The sequence below is a fragment of the Lichenostomus cassidix genome, chromosome 10 (assembly GCF_008360975.1).
Source record: "Lichenostomus cassidix isolate B80296 chromosome 10, HeHo_3.0, whole genome shotgun sequence".
Lineage (NCBI taxonomy): Eukaryota > Metazoa > Chordata > Aves > Passeriformes > Meliphagidae > Lichenostomus > Lichenostomus cassidix.
Genome location: NC_139491.1, coordinates 777,357 through 785,385, shown reverse-complemented (window position 1 = coordinate 785,385; position 8,029 = coordinate 777,357).

Sequence of the window (8,029 nt, the reverse complement as noted above, 5' to 3'; positions counted from 1 at the left end):
TCCCCAGGGGCACAGGAACCCAAGGCCTGCAGCTCGGGGACACTGCACAGACACCTCCTGTCACCTCAGCCACAACCTGCCCTTCCCAAACCTTCCCTGAGCCTGTGGACCCTCAGCAGAGCTGCAGCAGCGTGGGCTGTGCAGAACGAGCAAACACAACAAATTAAAAAAAAAAAAAGAAAAAAAGAAAAAAGAAAAAATAATGGAACCTCTCTCCCAACAGGAAGAAAAATATTTTTTAAAGGCTTGAAGTTTTTACAGCTGGTGAGAGGCAGCACCGGGAAGGCTGGAGGGCAGCCCTGGCCAGCAAATTCCAGCCAAAGTAGGAGCATGGGAGAATACCAAAGCAGACAGGAAGAAAGAGATGAAGAAGAAGAAAGGAGATGAAGCAGCTGAGATAAAAACGAGCTAGCTGACAGGCTGGTGCCCACGGAGCAGGGCAGCAGAGCCCTGTGTCTGAAGATGCACCAGCCAGAGCTGGGAAAATTCCCTGGCTTTGAAGACCAGGTCTTCCTGGAGACAAACAGCTCTAATCCACACTCCTGAGTAATTCTCTCTTTGGCAGCACATCATACCAGCATCGATTTAAACCTCAGGGCAGCTGCACTGGCTTTAATCTGGGTTTTATTTTTGTAAACTCCAGTTTCAAGAAGCTGCTCACAGAGCGGAGCGGGGCAGGGCGGCAGGAGCAGAGCCAGAATCACTCAGGGCTGCAGTGGAAACACTTGAGCTTCTTCAAGAACAGGCACCAAATGTGAAAAGCTTTGATCCTAAAAGGGTAACAGGCCTGTCAGGGGGAAAAGGGGTCAACCTGTTCCACTTGTGCTGGGGCAGCTCCCGGGGAGGCAGGGCAGCTCCCAGCGCTGCCGAGGCCATGTGTGCTCATTACTGTGCCCGGTAAAGTTCTCACCTCCCGAGGAACACAACCCGAACTGGAAAAGGCAAATGCCATCCCTGCGAGCTGCCCCACCCGGGAGCCAGCTGGGAATAAATCCCATCCACGGCTGGAGCAGAGCAGAGCAGAGCAGAGCCAGCCCTGCCTGCAGCACCCTCTCCCCATGGCAGCACAGCCAGCCTGGGGCTCGTGGGGCACACAGGGACCCCCGGGGGTCCCACCCAGGACCAGCTCACCCAGTGCCACCAGCAGCCTCTGCTCCCAGCCCTGCCGGGGTGCTGCTCCTGGGGGACACGGCAGGAGGCTTCCCCTCTTGCAGAAGAGAAGCACAGAGCCCGAGAATGCCAATTAAAAATCCCAATTAAGGCTTCCCCCGAGGCTGAGCAGGTGCTCTGTCCCAGGAGCACAGCCCTCGCTGCAGGCTCCTGCTGGAGGCGGCAGGAGGGACAGGGATCGCTGTTATCGGAACCTGTGGCTGACCCCGGCTGTAAGCAGCTCCAAGTGCTTGTAACAGGAAAACAAACAGTCAGGGTGACACCTCTGGAAATGAAGAGATCAGCTGTGAACCATGGCAGAGCCACCGCTGCTCTCCAGACAGCCCTGCCTTCTCCGGGAGAGGATAATCCAGCAGCCTGCTTGCTCTCCTGAGGGATTTTTAACCTGTGTGGAACACTGAGACCGAGAGATTAATGGAATTGTCTCCGAGGAGATCCCAAACCAGGGGAGAAGCTCATGGAACAGCTGAAACACAGAATCACTGAAGGGCTCAGCTCGGAGGGGATGACCCGTGGGGTTCCCTGGGCCAACCCAGACAGACAGGATGGAAAAGGGATGTGGCATGAAGCCTCTGGAACACTCTCGGGGTGGATTTCCCCCCCATTTTCCCTGTGCTCCCCCAGAGCCGCAGCTCTGCAGCGCCGAGCTCTTGTCGCTGTCTCTGGCACCATCTGCAGGTGACAGCGACCTCGGCAGAGCCGGGATGGAGGGAAGGAAGGATGGAGGGATGGAGGGAAGGAAGGATGGAGGGATGGAGGGAAGGAGGGAAGCAAGCAAGCAAGCATTCATTTCAGGAGGACATGGCCACTCCAACCCTCCCTGGCACCTCCAGCTGCACATCCCCTGGCCAAGGCTCTGGGCAGCACCCAGACCTGAGCCCACCCCACACTCCTGCTGTCCCCAGGCTCACCCCACCTTCCCCAGCCCGACAGGTTCACCTGCCCCGGGCTCAGCCCCTTCCAGGAGGCAGGGAGGAGTTTCCAATGGCAGCTGGAAGCAGGTGGGAAGCACCTTGCCCTCACTCAGGCCCTGCTGACAGCACTTCCAGCAGTGATCAGGGCCTGGCTGCAGCTCAGCGAGTTCCCTTCTCTTTCTAGGAGAAGGAAACAGCTGGGAGAGCTCAGGGGAAGGAGCTGTGGTGAGAAGGAGCTGCAGCACAGGGCTGAGGGGTTCAGGGGGTCAGGGCACTGCAGAGCTGGGGTGGCCCTGGGCATTGGGCTCCTGGCCCACCCTGGGCAGCAGCCCGAGCATTCCCAGCTGCAGGCACTGCTCCAAGCTCACAGCACAGCAGGTCCAGCTCCCATTGCACACTCCGGGAGGGAGCAGGGAATTGTCCCCCTCACTCCTGGCACCGGGGCTGGCTGCTCGCCCTGCTCCCATCAGGCAGGGAGGTGCTGAGGAGCTCCTGGCTGTGGATTTACCACAGAATGTGCTGGAGATCGAACGGTGCTGGTTCTGCTGCTCTGAGCACCTGCAGGAGGCTCCTCAGGTATCCCCACAGCAGAGCTCAGCACCGAGGGAATTGCACACCTGAGATCCACCCTGAGCCATCCCACCCACCCAGAGCCTCCACCACACAGCCAGCAAAGCAGTAATTATCTCTAGCAGCACTGATCTGGATAGCTCAGACAGAGCAGACACAACCCAAGCAAGGAAATGGAAAAAGCCTTCATTCCACAGCCTTTATCACCAAAGAGATTCCAAACACAGCATTCCCAGCGCGATGAGAGATGCCGCAGGACTGGCATGTTTCCTTCCTGAAGGTTTTGCAAAATATCCTTTTTCTTTCTTTCTTTTTCTTTTTTTTTTTTTTTTCCCTGCAGCAAAATCAAAGCCAGACTCAGCCTCAAATGATTAAAGGTTAACTAAGACTTCAAACAATCTCACGCGATGGGTCGTTCTCCCGAGAACGATGGGACAGAAACCGGGCTGGGGTTGAATATCTGCCTTTAATTAGGGCCCTGTCGGAGGGCGAGGAGCAGGAAAAGGCAGGCTCTGCTGCAGATGGGAGCTCTGCTCTGGAAATTCTTCGGAAAGAAAAATATTGCTGCACCTGTTCGGGGTAAACTGCTGCCCCGGGGAAAGTGTCCTGAGCTCGGGGTGAAATGGAATGGGAGTTGTTTTAAAAGGAGATTCCACTGAAATGCACTGCGGTTTTGTTCTCTGGAAAACAAGGTGTGCTGGCTCGGGATGTGAGGAGGCAAAGCAGCCCAGGCTGGAGGGAGGGAGCTTTGGGAGTTGGTCACATCCCGAGGCTGCCAGAGCTCCAGGAGCGTTTGGACAACGCTCTCAGGGTGGGATTTTGGGGTGTCTGTGCTGGAGCAGGGGTTGGACTCAATGATTCCTGGGGTTCCCTCCCAGCTCAGGGCATTCCATGATTCTCCAGGGTTGATTCTCCACGAGGAATTGGCCTCTGGAAAGCAGGAGCAGGGAAGAGAGGAACACAAACTGCACACTGGGGAGCAGCAGCTGCTTCCAGGCATCACCTCCTCGCACTCCTCCCTGCAGCCCAGCCCCAGCAGCATTTTAATTAAAAGAGGTGGCTCCGTGCACCTTTTTCCTATTGATCTGCAGTCAACAAGAGCCCATAAACCCAGAAATTAAAGCCATAATTTACAGCCCTTGGCCGGGCTGCCTGCGAGCTCTGCTTCCCACATTGTACACGATGGTTTCCTGCCTCTGCCAGGACATAAACTCCATACAACAGCTCCAAAAAGAAAAAAAAACCTACCCCTAACCCCCCCAGCCTTCCAAGGCTTCCTCCAGGAACCGAGGATGGTTTTGAGCTCCCCGTGTCTGATCTGGGGCCAAGCCGTGGTTCCAATCAGAGCGGAGAGCTGGAGATGAAAGGGCAGCCCTTGGTTCTCGCAGCCCGAGCCAGGTGTGCAGCTGGCACCAGCAGCCTCCCGGGGCACTGCTCCAGCACTGACATGTTAAAGTAATAAAAACAAAACGAGGAACATGTGCCTGAATACAGCCACTCGTTTCACTGATTTCTATAAATGAGTTTTCCCAGGGCAGAGTTTGGGGTTTCTTTAACACGAGCGTGACAAGGATTCCAGCGCTGCGATCCCTGGGAGAGGCTGGAGCAGCTCTCCTCCAAACAGCCTCTTATTTACAGTGCTGAGGGCTCAAAGAGCTGACTGAAACCTCCAAATGACAACAATTCCTCCGAGGCAAGATGCCAGAGTCGAGCAAACAATTTGTACGGAATGTTAAGTGCAGGGGAAGCCGCGGAGCTTGTAATGAAGCCGTGGTGGTGTTTCCAATCAGGAGGGAGCTCGGCACGGCAGAGCTGCCGAGGGATCCGGCAAACCACAGCGGGAGGCAGGGCTGGGGGAAATCCTCCTTTTCTGTGGCTTGTTGAACAACGTGACGTGGTTGTTGCCTGGTGGTGCTGGCAGAGAGCAGAACCAGCTGCTGCTCTGCGTGCTCCGGGGCAGGTTCCAGAATCCAGGTGTTCTGGTGACTGAAAAAGGGTTTTTAACTAAAATCATTTTCCGTGCCCTTTATGCCACTTGGATGAATGACGTGCACGAGTGACAGGCTGAGGGAATGGCCTGAGCTGAAGGAGAGGAGGTGGAGGTTGGACAGCAGGAAGACACAGAGAGATGAAGTTGCTCCAAACCCCAATATCCAGCCTGGCCTTGGACATTCCAGGGATCCAGGGGCAGCCACAGCTTCTCTGGGCACCCTGTGCCAGGGCCTGCCCACCCTCACAGGAACAATTCCCTCCCAAAATCCCATCTCCCTGCCCTCTGGCACTGGGAAGCCATTCCCACATCCTGGCACTCACTGCTCCACGCTCTGCCCCCGGAGGCATCCAGCCGGCACAGGAAATGTTACACCTTCCTGTAGCCCAAGGAAAACCCCTGAGCAGCGATTTTAACCTCTCCTGAGCACCTCGAGTTCACCGGGAACAGGAGGCTGCTGCGGAGCTGGGAGCACAGCAGATAAGCACATTGCTGGGGAGTGTTTGGGGGCAGAGCCAGCAGCCAGCTCTCCCTCCTGCCCTGGTGCAGCTCCTGCAGAGCCAGCTGTGGCACTCGGGGAAGGCAGCAGGGAAAGCTGGAGCCCCAGGGCAGAAGAGCAGCTCTGCAGGCAGGAGCTGGGGAGGACATGGCATTAATGCATCTGAGAGCACCAGGGGAGCTGCAGCTTCCCGAGGCAGGTCTGAGGGAGCTGGGATGAGGCAGATTCCTTCTCCCCCCGAGCCCAGCAGGCACAGCTTTGCTAGGCCAGGTCTATCCCCTCTAGTTCTTCTCTTTCCTAGAAAATCAGAGAGTTTTCCTGCCCCTCCTGGCCCCAGCAGAGAGGAAACAGTGGACACCTGAATACCCCAAACCCGCACAGAAATGTCACTCAGAGGGCTCAGAGCAGAAACCAAACCAGTCTGTGACACAACAGACAGAGGGACAAGGCTGGAGACCCTTCTGCAACGTTTTCCTCACCTTTCCTCTCGGAGGTGTCTGACCCAGGATGGAAATGCTGGAAGTGGAGCCCTGAAGTCAAACTCCCTGACCCAGATCAAACACATTCCCAAATGCTGGCACATCACCTCTGCCCTGGCAGGCCCTGTGCCAGGGCAGTGACCTCTGTCCTCACCCCTGTCCTCACCTCTGTCCTCACCTCTGTCCCCTCGGGCACTGCCCTGCCAGCCTCCCACAGGCACCGAGGGGATCCTGCTGGAGGCAGAGGGATTTGAACCCAGCTGACCCGATGGGAGCCTTGTCAGTGACCCCAAACCCAACCCCAAAACAGCTGGAACACCACAGCCCCCAAAACAGCTGGAACCCAGCCCTGGCTGGCAGCTGTGCCTGATGCCAGGAGGCAGGAACAGGACAAGGCACAGCAGTTGCTCAGCCTGGAGAAGGCTCCAGGGAGAAATGAGAATGTGCAGGGCCAGGCTGGACTGGGATTGGAGCAGGGGACGACTGCCCAAAGTCTCTTCCAAAAAGATTTTTCCTTGCCTGCTCTGATCCAGGGACAGGCCCCACTCCAGCTGCCACCAGAGCTCAGATTTGGGGCTCAGAGCCTTTTCTACGAGAGTATTTGGAATTTTGGAATGTCCTCCCTGTGCAGCTACAGGGATTGAGCACAGCCTCTCCCAAGCAGCCCCTCAGTGCTGTGTGGGGTTTGTTCAGCCAACCTTAAAAAAAACCCCAAAAAACAACAACTCGATTAGCATGGATAAAAACACCCTCAGAAATCCCCAGCAGTCAGGCAGGGTCAGTGTTTTCAAAGGCACAGCAGCACTTCAGGAGCAGATTGCTTTATTTGCTCCATGTAATTTACTTCCAAATGTCTCCCTGGATTCCTCATCCACTGCAAAGGTGACCGGGGAAGGTTTTGCTCCTTGCCAATCTCCCAGCTAACCCTGCCCTCTGGCACAGGGACCCAGGGGGGAGCAGTGGTGTGGATTCCCCTCTGGATGCACCACAAGGAATCTCCAGAGCCCTCTCCCTCCATCATCCCCCTCAGCTCTGTTCACACCCTCAGTCACCAGAGGAAAAAGCAAAAGCAGGCTGCCAGAATTCTTCAAAGCTGCCCGAATTACTGTATTTTTGTGCCATTCCCTCTTCCAGGTGGAGCGGAAAGCCCAGGAGAATCCTGCCAGCCTTTCCTCAGGGTCTGCTCTCCCTCCCCACAGCTCTGCTTCTTGCCAAGGAGCTCCCTCTCATCCCAGCCACTTCACACCCACTGATTCCTCTCCTTTTTTACCTTTTAGCAGGAGTGGGATGTGACAGACGTCACAGCCTGGGGCTGCAAGCGACACCAGGAGCAGGATCTGGGATTCCTGCCGGATTGCTTGTCAGCTCCACGCAGGAACACCCAAGGTCCTGTGCTTCCCCAAGCACACTCCCACTCCGGGGCTGCGTGGAGGATTCAGCACAGCACCTCCAAAAACCTCCAACAGCTTGAGGGTGTCAGCCTGCCGAGCTGAGATCCACACAGAGCTGCCTTTTATCCGCATTTTCGGGAATTTGGCAGCTCCGGGGAGCTGCAGCTCAGAGCAGCTGCCACAGCCCTGGAGAAGATTCAGCATCATTCCCTCCCAGGCAAGGGAAACAGGGAGAGCACCCCTGGGAAATCCACACTCCTGGCAAATCAGCTGCTGAAGGTCTTGCAGGATCAGCTGCACTTTAACTGTGCAGCCAAACCCCTCCCTGCAATCCCCTGCCAGAGCCTCCAGTGCCCCATTTCTGCCCCAGCAACCAGAGATGCTGCCCAGGCTGACCTGGAGTAATTTCCAACACCAGCAGGAGGAATTACTCCTGACTGAACAACTTCTGTCCCCTCCTCCGAGCAGGGTCTGGGATTCTGGAGCACTTTTCCCTTGGAAGTTTGTCCATTGGGACAGAAGCCAAAACCTTCCAAAGCCAAAGCTCCAGCAAGTTGTACAGTGAGACAAGAGCAACCAAAAGTGTCTGAACTCAAACTAATTCTTATCCCATCTCCCTCTGAAATTCCTCATTACCTTATAAAACTGTAACTTGATGCCCTGCTGAGAATTTTTAAATCTTCTCCACTGTATTCTTAAAGTATATAAGCAAAACCCCCAACACTTAATGAAGTGTAAAACTAATTATTATGAAATAAAACTAGCTGCTCACTGAGTGGAAAACCAGCCCATTTTCATGTCCTATTTTCCCTTGCAATGTATTCCCTCCCCTGCTCTGCAAATGTAAAAATAAATATCCCTCCCAGCGTCGTGCTGCCTCGGAGGCTGGAGCCCACCAATGAAAACCTGCACGATTTAATGGCCCTTAAATGCTCAGCATCTTTTTCCTTCCTGTAAAATCCATCTGACCTAATGGCTGTGACAATTACGTGTATGGCTTTCCTATTAAAAGGTAA